Source organism: Lynx canadensis, chromosome A1, assembly GCF_007474595.2.
Source record: "Lynx canadensis isolate LIC74 chromosome A1, mLynCan4.pri.v2, whole genome shotgun sequence".
Lineage (NCBI taxonomy): Eukaryota > Metazoa > Chordata > Mammalia > Carnivora > Felidae > Lynx > Lynx canadensis.
Genome location: NC_044303.2, coordinates 125,353,858 through 125,366,094, shown reverse-complemented (window position 1 = coordinate 125,366,094; position 12,237 = coordinate 125,353,858).

Below are 12,237 nucleotides of genomic sequence, written 5' to 3'. Positions count from 1 at the left end.
GGTTCCTTCCCTGAACCACACAGAGGGGAGCAGTCCAGAGTGGTGCTCTTGCCTCAGCTGGCTGCAGTAAGTTGCCACAGAGGGATTGCAGTGATTTTTCTGGACCAGTCAAAATCTTATCTTGGGGAGTTTGGGAAGTTTCAAGAGGTAGCTGACCAGTTCGAAAATTGTAGTGGAAGCCAAACTCACACAGAGAGGAACAATATGCAGGTGCCATGAGACCGTGGAAGCCATGAATAATCCAAAGCCATAAATTGGCAGAAAGCATGAGCACAAGAAAGATAGCTGGTAGTTAGTTGACAGGAGAGGGAAGAAGCAGAAGTGCATCTGAACTTTGTTAATAATGCCTATTGCTTGCCAGACAATGTCCTAAGTGTTTTATAGACACTAACTCATTTAATTCTCAGTTTAAGGTAGATCGTTTTATTCTCATTTTTACAGATGAGGAGGAAACTAAGGCAGAAAAGCATTAATTATCTTGGCAGTCTGGTTCCAGAGACTCTGCTTTTAGCCACTATACTGTGCTGCCCCATCCCATGGCCCAGCAGGAGAGGGCAAATGAACTGCATGGGCAGCTTCCGTGCTTGGCCACCGAGGGGTCAGGCCCAGCTCTAAAGCTATTCCTGTTTTTCCCTTTGAGGCCTTCTTTTTTTTTTTTTTTTAATTTTTTTTTTTAACTTTTATTTATTTTTGAGACAGAGAGAGACAGAGCATGAACAGGGGAGGGGCAGAGAGAGAGGGAGACACAGAATCTGAAACAGGCTCCAGGGTCTGAGCGGTCAGCACAGTGCCCGACGCGGGGCTCGAACTCACAGACCGTGAGATCATGACCTGAGCCGAAGTCGGTCGCTTAACCGACTGAGCCACCCAGGCGCCCCTCCTTGAGGCCTTCTTATGCAACCTGTCCTGTTTTGTTTTGTTTTGTTTTGTTTTGTTTTTAAATGAAGTCTGGCTCTCTGCCTGAGGATCCTATCTTATATCAAACAAAGACAGAGAGAAACAATCACCACCAGGAGACAAACAGGAGTAATGAGTTGAAACTTCACAAGTAAGCAGGAACTTCATCAGAAAGGGCCTTTAAGCCATGTTAAGGTATTAGACCTTTTTTCCAAAGGCAAGGGATATCATTGAAATGTTGTAAACAGGGAAGGTGAGGGGAGGAGGATCATGATGAGATCCATATTTTTAGAATGATTATCCTGGCTGCCTGTGTGGAGGAGTGAGATAAGAGGCTGTGTGTCGGGGCGCCTGGGTGGCTCAGTCGGTTAAGCGTCTAACTTCGGCTCGGGTCATGATCTCACAGTCTGTGGGTTTCGAGCCCCGCGTTGGGCTCTGTGCTGACAGCTCAGAGCCTGGAGCCTGTTTCGGATTCTGTGTCTCCCTCTTTCTCTGACCCTCCCCTGTTCATGCTCTCTCTCTCTCTGTCTCAAAAATAAATAAAATGTTAAAAAAAATTTTTTTTTTTTTAAAAAGAGGCTGTGTGCCTGGTAGAAGGCCAAATTGGACTTGGATGAGCAGTGATAGCCTGAGTTAGGGATGTGGCAGTGGGGATAAAGAGGTAAGTCTGAAAGGACCTTGTGCTCAGAAGGGTCCCACGATTTGCTAATGCTCTGCTAATGCTGCTTCTAGTAATTGTTGAACAAGAAACTCCACACTCCAGTTTTGTACTTGGCCCCACAAAATGTGTAGTTGGTTCAGCCATCAAGCCTTTGGGAATGCAGCACTGGAGCACAGAGAAGCAAAGGTTTGAGTAGTGTTCCCCAAAGAGTGTTTCCCAAGTGTGCTTATAGGTGTCATGTGTGGGGAAGAAGTAGGGTCCATAATATGGGTCTCCATGTTCAAGTAAATTGAGGAAATACCAGGTTAAACAAAGTTAAATCATTTTTTTTAAAGTACAAAATATCCCAGAATTATCAGTATGGTAGATAACTATGGTATAATACAAAATATCTGGTCTTTGTCCCTAGTCCTGGTGCACATCTTCGTCAACCTTTGGAATTTCTTGAGTGATAGGAGTATCTTGGTTATGCTTATGACATAATGTGGGGTGGGAGGGTCCCTAGCTGGTCTCAGGATGGATGCTGAATGATCATCAGAAAGACCAAACTTGTTATTAAAGAGTTGGAAATTTCAGGCACCTGACCTCCAAAGAGAGGAGCAGGGGCTAGAGATAAAGTTCAATCACATGGCCAGTGATTTAATCTACCATGCTTATGTAATGAAACCCCAATAAGGTCTGGGAGGCTCTGGAGAGCTTCTTGGTCAGTGAGCACACGAATGTACTAGAAGAAAATGTAGGAATAAATCTTCATGGATTTAGATTAGGCAAAGCCTTCTGAGATGTAACACCAAATACATCCAACAGAAGAAAAAAACAGATTTCATTGGACTAAATTGGATTTCATCCAAATGCAAAGCTTTTGTGCTGAAGATGATATCATCAAGAAAGTGAAAAGACAGCCAATTGAATGGGGAAAAATACTTGTGAATTATATATTTGATAAGGCACTTGTATCCACATTTTTAAGGAACTCTTACAATTCAAATATTAGAAGGCAAATTACCCAATTTAAAAAATGAACAAAGGACTCAAAAATAGGCATTTCTCTAAAGAAGATGTACAAATGACTGGTGAGTATATGAAAAGATGCCTTCTTTAGGGAAGGACCCAATGAAAGCAGAGGCAAATCCACACAAGAGAGAGGCTACCATGGTTGAGGCAAAGTTTTGAGAGATGGAAGGAATTTAAACCAAGCACCCAATTGGAAAGTTAACTTTTGGAAAATAGGCAGGATATTTAAGACAATAGGACAGGGCAGTCCAGTACCCAAAAATGTTTTGCAGGTGATAAAAGAAAACCCGATGGAGTCCTCTTCCCATGTTTCCTACTGTCACAATAAATCATGAAGCCAGGTGATCCAAAAGGAGTGAAAAGTTGAATATTTCATTTAGCTCTGAATAATGAAGACTTTTAATGAGTTCAAAAGTTTTAGTGGAATACATAGAATTCTTTTTTTAAATTTTCTAATTAAAAAGTTATATATCCCCTTTATAGAAAATTTTAAGGCAGTTAAAGAAGAAAAAAATGCTGTGGTCTTATGACCCTAATATAACCACCATTAGCATTTTGATGAATTTTCTTCTGGTGTTTTGAATGCACTAAAAAACAAAGTCTCAAAAAAAAAAAAAACAAAGTCTCAGTGTACTCAAAGTGTACAAGTAATTAGTATCTTGAGCTTTTTGGTTTGGATTTTCTATTCTTATGAGTCTCCCTAACCCTTCCTCCTGCCTTGCCACCCCATGATGGCATCTAGCCTTAATATAGCAGCCATTTTCAAGGGCTGCATAAACTTGATAAACAAATTTATTATAATTAAACAGTAAGTCCCCACTGATCAAACTTCATTCTGATTTTCCAGTATTACACTAACTCCAGAAAAAATGTTTTTATACCTAGTATGGATTATTTCTTTAGAATAAATTGACAAATAGAATTGCTTGGTCAGGAACTATAAATAATTTTATACCTTATGATACAGAGTGTTGGTTCAAATACACTTGGGAAACTTTCACCTCAGCAATAATTAAAAACAAGGTATCATGTTTGGCCTACCATCAATTTGGTCTACCAAATTAGCCCAAACAATTAATAAATGAAAACATTTACATTAGTAGGTTGTTATGAAGGTTTTTATAAAGCCATTTGACACACCCTGGCTGTAACATATTTTTTTACACCTGGCTGTAACATGTTTCAAGGACATTGCCAAATTAGAGCATGTTTAGCAAAGGTGTTCAAGATTTTCCATTTTGGAAAGAGACGGTCTGCTCAAAATTTCAAAACTTAAAAATAAGGAAAATGAGCAGCCTTCAGTTGGGTATGATCATGATAAATTCAGCAAAGTTTCTGCAACTTTAAATATGTAACAAATAGAGATTTTAATTATTGATTAAAAAATGAAAATATGGGTAGACTCCATTTGTACTTATGTCCCAGGATCTCCAGATGCCAGGGGTGGGACTGTGGGGGCAGCAAGGGTGTACTGAAAGAAAAATGTTAACCAGCAGGTTAACATTTTTGTGGGGGAAGGTCTGGTTTTTTTTAGATTTTCTAAGCTCTATTTTTGTAATGTTCATTTCTAAATCAAATATAACAATATTCAAGGAACACAAACCTTAAATATATTTATAAAAATACATATTAATATAAATTTTAATATAAAAATACAAATTAATAAAAATACAAATTAATATAAATATATAAATTAATATAAAACATTTTAATGTATTTTATACATTATTTTATATATTTTATGTATAAAAATGATGGTTAATTTTATGTGTCTGCTTGGCTAGGCTATACTACTCAGTTATTCAATCACATTAATCTAGGTGTTGCTGTGGAGGTATAGATGTAGTTAACACCTGTCATTGGTTAGCTTTACATACAGATTATTCTCCACAATGTGAGTGGGTCTCATCCATTTGGTTGAAGGGTGTTTCTTTTTTTAAATGTCTGTTTATTTATTTTGAGAAAGAGAAAGAATCCCAAGCAGGCTTTGCGCTATCGGCGCAGAGCTTGACAGGGCTTGATCCCATGAACTGTGAGATTGTGACCTGAGCTGAAATCAAGAGTTGGTAGCTCAACCAGCTGAGCTACCCAGTTGCCCCCATTGAAAGACCTTCCGAGCAAAAAATAAGGTTTCCGGGACAAGAAAAAATTCTGCCTCAAGATCACAGTATCAATTCCCACCCAGGAACTTCCATCCTTTCAGGTTTCAAACTTACCAAACTCAACAATCACTTGAGCCAAATTGTTGTAATAAGTCTCTGTCTCTAATCCTGACCAATACATTATGTTTTAAAAACAAGATAATTTTCCTTCTAAAATATTCAATATTATTTATTATAAGTAAAAGGCCCAATATATATCATGATTCATTAATGTAAAAAATTTAGTGGGGTCTGGGTGACTCATTCGGTTAAGCCTCCAACTTCAGCTCAGGTCATGATCTCACCGTTTGTAGGTTTGAGCCACATGACAGGCTCTGTACAGACAGCTCAGAGCCTGGAGCCTGCTTTGGATTCTGTGTGTCTCTCTTTCTCCCTGCCCTTCCCTATCTCATGCTCTGTCTCTGACTCTCTGTCTCTCTCAGAAATAAATAAACAAAAAAAGAAAAAGAAAAAATTTATACTCAAAGTATTCAAATAAAATTGTACTTTAGTTTTTGGCAGTTTAATTAAATTCCTGCACTCAGTGTCCATCTCGTTGCCCTGTAAAGAATTGTTATGCTTCATTCAGATCTATTGTGTCAGTTAGGGCCAGTTAGGAAAAAACAAATCACACCAGTTGGTTTCACAACAAAAACTTAAGGAATTGGCCAAACAGATATCCGAGAACTAAACCACCGAAAAGGGATCAGGAAGGTGACATTGAAGATAGTATCAGTAGAAGCTCCCATGCCTAGAGGTGGGAAAAGAAAGACGAAACCAGAAATTTTCAGGAGGGCACTGCAGAACTGGGGCAGACACCTTTGAACAGGAAAACCTGCCTGGCTAGTGGATGCTGTGATACTGGATCTGGGACCACCGCAAAAAGCTGGATACAAACCAGGTGTCGCTGCTGAGCTGCAGGACTGTTGTGGAGGTGATATTAACAGGGACACCCAGCAAACAGGAAGGAGAAGCAAGCCCCCCTTCTCTGGCCTCGCGGCCTCCTCTAGCATTCTCTATTGGCAGAAGGTAGAGATTCTGCCTCAGAGCAGTATGTCGTTTAGTATCTGAGAGACAATACAAATTTAAGAGTAAAACAGCTTGTTTGATGTTTTAAGTGTTCCTCTACCACCATATGCAACTGTTGTGACTACAGCATCCATTTGTCAGTTCCTCCAAAGCCATCAATTTTACTATAGGTGCTGCTGAAGCAAGCACTCCTCCAGAGCCATCAACTGGAACACAAAAGAAAAACAAGAACGCTTGGCCCTATTGGGAAATACTTCTCTGTGGAAGGATCTGTTGCCTTCCTGCTTTCTGAGAAGAATTTGACAAGTTAACAAATTTATCTTTTTCTAACCTAAGCACTTCTGTTTCTCAAATCCGCCCTGAACTCCAAAAAGGTGTTGGCCTCCAATATCAACAGTGGAATAACCCACAAATTTTCATGGCATTTTGACACAGTTGCCTTTTGTTTTGAGGATATAGGGCAAGCCATGTGAATAAAGATTCCCCCGCGGTCCGCACAGTAGCAGATGTTTAGGGTTAAAGGTTGTGCTGTGCCAAGGCTGATGGTAAGATCCCCAATGGCTAACATGCTCTCTGATATTTGTGTATGTGTGTGTGTTTATGGTATGCAGGGTTTGTGGTGTGCAGGGCAAGTCTAGAGCATCAAGAGAAGGGCAGAGGTTCTTGTCTGGATCTAAAGAGCAGTACTGCTCAAGTGTACCCTGGCAGTGTGGTGGAATTAATGCCTCTTAGGGAGGAATTTGGCCAATGAAAGATGGGCACCTATGGGTAAATTCTTCCCCTTTTCCCCCTTTCTTTCCCAGGATGATGCTGAGATGCCATTTATGTGGTTTCTAGGGGCACAATCTCATGGTTTTGAGTTACCACTTATTGGAGGTCATCTTGCTAGATCTTTTTCTTGTTGGTTCTTTCTCCTTCTCTGCCTCACTGCATTTGAGGCTCACTTCTGCTCCCTGGGAGTGAATTCCCTAGTAAAGCACCCAGGCATATACCAGTGGCTTCAGACGGTTTTTTGGGGGAACCTAGGCTAAGACACTGTCAGTACCCCTACCACGAGAGGCATAGCTGGAGAGTATTTGTATTCTGGTAAAGAAGAGTGAGATTAGTTCTCTAAGGCACAGCCAGGTCTAGGTTGATACATTCATTCTGAGGGTGGTGCAAGTGCAGGCTGGCCTGAACAAGGAGTGTCTCCTATTTGTGTCCCAGGAGCCCCTCTTCTCACACTCACCTGGCCTTGCTGCTGGAGGTTAGAGCATATCAATCTATCACTCCTGCATTTGGAGTCCCAATCAGTTGGATGTAGATATAAGAAACCAATATAGCAGAAGCTTTCATAGCAGCTGGGCAGTGTCCAGCAACTCCAAAATATAGGGGTTTTACTAAATTGTGTTGGAAAATGGGGAGCTTGCACTACATTTTTCTGAATGCTTTTGTACAAGTAGACAAATTCATCATTGTTTTCCAGCAAAAGTGATTTTCTTATCATTAGATTTCAAGTGCAGGGAACCAAGTTAATCATTCTCAGTGTATGGCACACTGTTACTGTTGGTTCCAGGATGTCTTTTAGACATTAATGCTTAGCCGTCGTCGTCATCGTCTTCCTCCTCCTCCTCTTCTTCTTCTTCTTCTTCTTCTTCTTCTTCTTCTTCTTCTTCTTTTAATGTTTTATTTTAGAGAGGGTGGAGGAAGAAGGACAAAGAGAATCTTAAGCAAGCTCTGTGCTGACCACTGAGCCTGAAAGCTGAAATCAAGACTCAGATGCTCAACCAACTAAGCCACCCAGGCACCTCATAGCCTTCTTTTAAATTTTTTTTTAATGTCCATTTATATTTGAAAGAGAGAGAGAAAGAGAGAGAGAGAAAACATGAGTGGGGGAGGGGTAGAGAGTGGGAGACAGAATCTGAAGCAGGCTCCAGGCTTCGTGCTCAGCACAGAGCCCAATACAGGGCTGGAACCCATGAACCACGAGATGGTGACCTGAGCCGAAATCAGATGCTTAAACGATTGAGCCACCCAGGTGCCCCATCATAGTCTTTTAAATGTCATTTTAAAAACCTGTTTCATTTACCAGTTTTTATGCTTTCTTTTCTAATTATCAAAGTAATTTTTTTAATTAGAGAAAATTTAGGAAGTTTAATAAAATAGAAAAATATCCATAACCCCACACCTAAACAGTACCATTATTAACATTTTGATAATTCCTTCTAGACCTCTCTCCATGCATTTTATGTTTTAGGATATATTTTGCATATACTTTTAATTTTTCTATCATCCTTTTAACTCAAGGTTATACCAGGGTCAGTTTGCAATGCCATTAAAACTTTTTGTGAGGGACACCTGGGTGGCTCAATCGGTTAAGCATCCACCTTTGGCTCAGGTCATGATCTCATGGTTCATGAGTTTGAGCCCTACATCGGCCCTCTGCTGTCAGCACAGAGTCTGTCTCAGAGCCTTCTTTGAGTCCTCTATCCCCCTCTCTCTCTGCTCCTTCCCTGCTCGTTCTGTCTCTCTCTCTTTCAAAATAAATTAAAAGACTGCTAAATTATAAGATGGAGGTAGCAACTTGATTTCAGTGACAAAAGTAATACATGCTCATTGCAAAAGATGTTGTCAGTATAGAAAAATATAAGGAACAAAATAAAAATCACCTGTAATTACATGTTCTAAACATGTGCTACTAACATGCTAGTACATGCTTATGGTGGATTGTATGCAAAAATTACCACAATTATCCCCCTCCCTGTATCCACATGTGCTTGCAGTATGGTCTGGCAGCTCCTTATATCAAGAGATAGAGATGGGGCACCTGGGTGGCTCAGTCAGCAAAGTGGTCAATTCTTTTTTTCTTTAATTTTCTTTTTTCTCTTTTAAAATTTACACCCAAATTAGTTAGCATATAGTGAAACAATGCTTTCAGGAGTAGATTCCTTAGTGCCCCTTACCCATTTAGCCCATCCCCCCTCCCACAACCCCTCCAGTAACCCTCAGTGTGTTCTCCACATTTATGAATCTCTTTTGTTTTGTCCCCCTCCCTGTTTTTATATTATTTTTGTTTCCCTTCCCTTCCCTTCATCTGTTTTGTCTCTTAAAGTCCTCATATGAGTGAAGTCATATGATTTTTGTCTTTCTCTAATTTCACTTAGCATACTACCCTCCAATTCCATATACGTAGTTGCAAATGGCAAGATTTCATTCTTTTTGATTGCCGAGTAATACTCCAGTGTAAATATATACCACATTTCCTTTATCCATTCATGCATCGATGGACATTTGGGCTCTTTCCATACTTTGGCTATTGTTGATAGTGCTACTATGAACATGGGGGTACATGTGTCCCTTCAAAACAGCACACCTGTATCACGTGGATAAATGCCTAGTAGTGCAATTGCTGGGTCATAAGGTAGTTCTATTTTTAGTTTTTTGAGGAACCTCCATACTGTTTTCCAGAGTGGCTGCACCAGCTTGCATTCCCACCAACAATGCAAAAGAGATCCTTTTTCTCTGCATCCTAGCCAACATCTGTTGTTGCCTGAGTTGTTACTGGTAGCCATTCCGACAGGTGTCAGGTGGTATCTCATTGTGGTTTTGATTTGTATTTCCCTGATGATGAGTGATGTGGAGCATTTTTTCATGTGTCGGTTGGCCATCTGGATGTCTTCCTTGGAGAAGTGTCTATTCATGTCTTTTGCCCATTTCTTCACTGGATTATTTGTTTTTTGGGTGTTGAGTTTGATAAGTTCTTTATAGATTTTGGATACTAACCCTTTATCTGATATGTCATTTGCAAATACCTTCTCCCATTCTGTTGGTTGTCTTTTAGTTTTGCTGATTGTCTCCTTCGCTGTGGTGAAGTTTTTTATGTTGATGAGGTCCCAGTAGTTCATTTTGCTTTTGTTTCCCTTGCCTCCAGACACGTGTTGAGTAAGAAGTTGCTGCGGGCAAGATGAAAGAGGTTTTTGCCTGCTTTCACTTCGAGGATTTTGATGGCTTTCTGTCTTACATTGAGGTCTTTCATCCATTTTGAGTTTGTTTTTGTGTATGGTGTAAGAAAGTGGTCCAGGTTCATTCTTCTGCATGTCAGTGTCCAGTTTTCCCAGCACCTCAAGGTGGTCAATTATTGATTTTGCCTCAAGACATGATCTCATGGTTCATGAGTTCAAGCCCCACAGCAGGTTCTGTGCTGACAGCTCAGAGCCTGTTTGGGATTCTCTCTCTCCTTCTCTGTCTGCCTCTTTCCTACTCTCTCTCTCTCTCTTTCAAAATAAATAAACATTACAAAAAAAAAAAAAGAGAGAGAGAGTCTCTTTTCCCTCCTCTCAAATATGAGCTGGTCTTGTGATTTACTTTGGCCAGTAAAACGCAGCAGAACTACAAGCCAGGTATCAGTTCAGGATTCACTCTTGCTTTCAGAACCATGGGGAGCACTATGTGATCAAGCCCAGGTTGGTTCCCTTAGAATGAGAGACCAGGAAGAACAGAGATGAGCTGTCCTAGCTGATGCTGTCCTAAACCATTCAGTGTCCAGCCACTAGGCTGCTGACCACAGATACATGACAGGGCTTGAGTCCAGATAAACTGCCCATATGAACCCAGCCCAAATTGTCTTTCTGCAAAATCGTGAACTAAAGAAATGGTTATTTTAAGCCACTAAGTTTTAGAATGGTTTGTTATGCAACCAAAGTTGATAATACAATCTTTCCAGACTTCTTTTCTTTCTTTTTAATTTAATTTAATTTATTTTATGAAACAAATTTTTTTATGTTTTTTTTTTTTTTTTTATTTTTGAGAGAGAGACCGAGCATGAGCAGAGGAGGGGCAGAGAGAGGAAGACACAGAACCCGAAACAGGCTCCTGGCTCTGAGCTATCAGCACAGAGACCAACACAGTGCTCACAAATATGTTTTTTTAAAAAATAACCTAATGTTTTACTCTATGTATTATTTTGTAAACTTTATTTTTAGCATAATATAATACATAGCATATATGGTATATAGAGTGTATATATGATATATATGCACCTATTTGTGGCATTTATAACAATAATATATAATATATAGCATAATATAATAATGTAACATGTATTAAATAAATAACCGTGCTAAATAAATATTGATACTATTATGTTTAATATTATTAATGCTATATTCATTTTAATATTATGATATAGTGATACCATAATTTATTTCAGTAATTCCCCATTGGTGAAAACTTATTTTTCTACTATAAAAAAGCCCTCGGGGCACCTGGGTGGCTTGGTCAGTTAAACATCTGACTCTTGATCTCAGCTCAGGTTATGATCTCATGGTTTGTGAGTTTGGGCCCTGTGTCGGGATCTGTGATGATAGCACAGAACATGCTTGGGATTCTCTCTCTCCATCTCTCTCTGCCCCTCTCCCGTTTGCTGTGTCTCTTTCTCAAAATAAATAAAGAAACTTAAAAAATATTTAAAAAGAATCCCTCAGTAACATCCTGTAGTTATATTTTTGCAAATTTGCAAAATTTTGCAAATTTACTATTTCCTTGGATTAAATGTTTTAGAAATACAATTGTTGGGTCAAAGGCCATGTTCATAGTTAAGGATATTGATACATGTTGCTAACCTGTCGTCCAGGAAGGTGACACCACATTGCCAATTCTGTTCTTCGTTGTCTCTATCATGGATTTCAGTTCTGCTTTTTCAGTCATTTCACCTACCTCCCTTTTCTTTTCATCCCATTGTCTTTCCATCTCCATCTATCCTATGCTCTTCTGAATTTGTTTCAAAGAGGTCAGTTACTTTGCATTCTTTTGAGCAGGAAAAATTTCCCAAACTTTAACCACCACCCACCCCCCCCTCCCCCGGATTCCTACTGATTATCTGAGTCTGAGGATGTTGCCCCTTCTCTTGTTTTTGGTATTTTTCCACCGGCTTCATTTTACTATCTGTTGATTATCCTATGTATCCTCTAAAGAAGCAAGATTCATTCAGCGGTCTTACTTGGGTGTGTCTTTTGCCCTCATGCTGCTCTCTCTTCACTTGGGGGATGGTAGTGTCCACAAGTCAGATCTACAGAGAGTGGCTGGTAGATGTGCACCACTCCCGGCCCAGTTCAAGTAGTTTTCCACCAAATGTCTCTGCTGGAAGGTGGTGGAATCTTCCATACCTATTTGTTTGCCCTCTCACCCTCTGAACAGATGTAGTTCTTAAAAGATTACCATCTCAAGCACACATTTGTCAAAGGCTCCTGCTCTCTCACTGCCCCCACTTCTAGGATTCTCCTTGAGTGGCAGTCACATCACAGCTATGCTGAGCTTTCTATCTAATGGCTCTCTAGTTACTAATTAGATCATCATGTAAAAACATTTGTGTTGGGGCATCTGGGTGGCTCAGTCTGTTAAGCATCTGACTTTGGCTCAGGTCATGATCTCACGGTTTGTGAATTCAAACCCAGCACTGGGCTCGCTGATGTCAGTGCAGAGCCTGCTTTGGATCCTCTGTCTCCCTCTCTGCCCCTC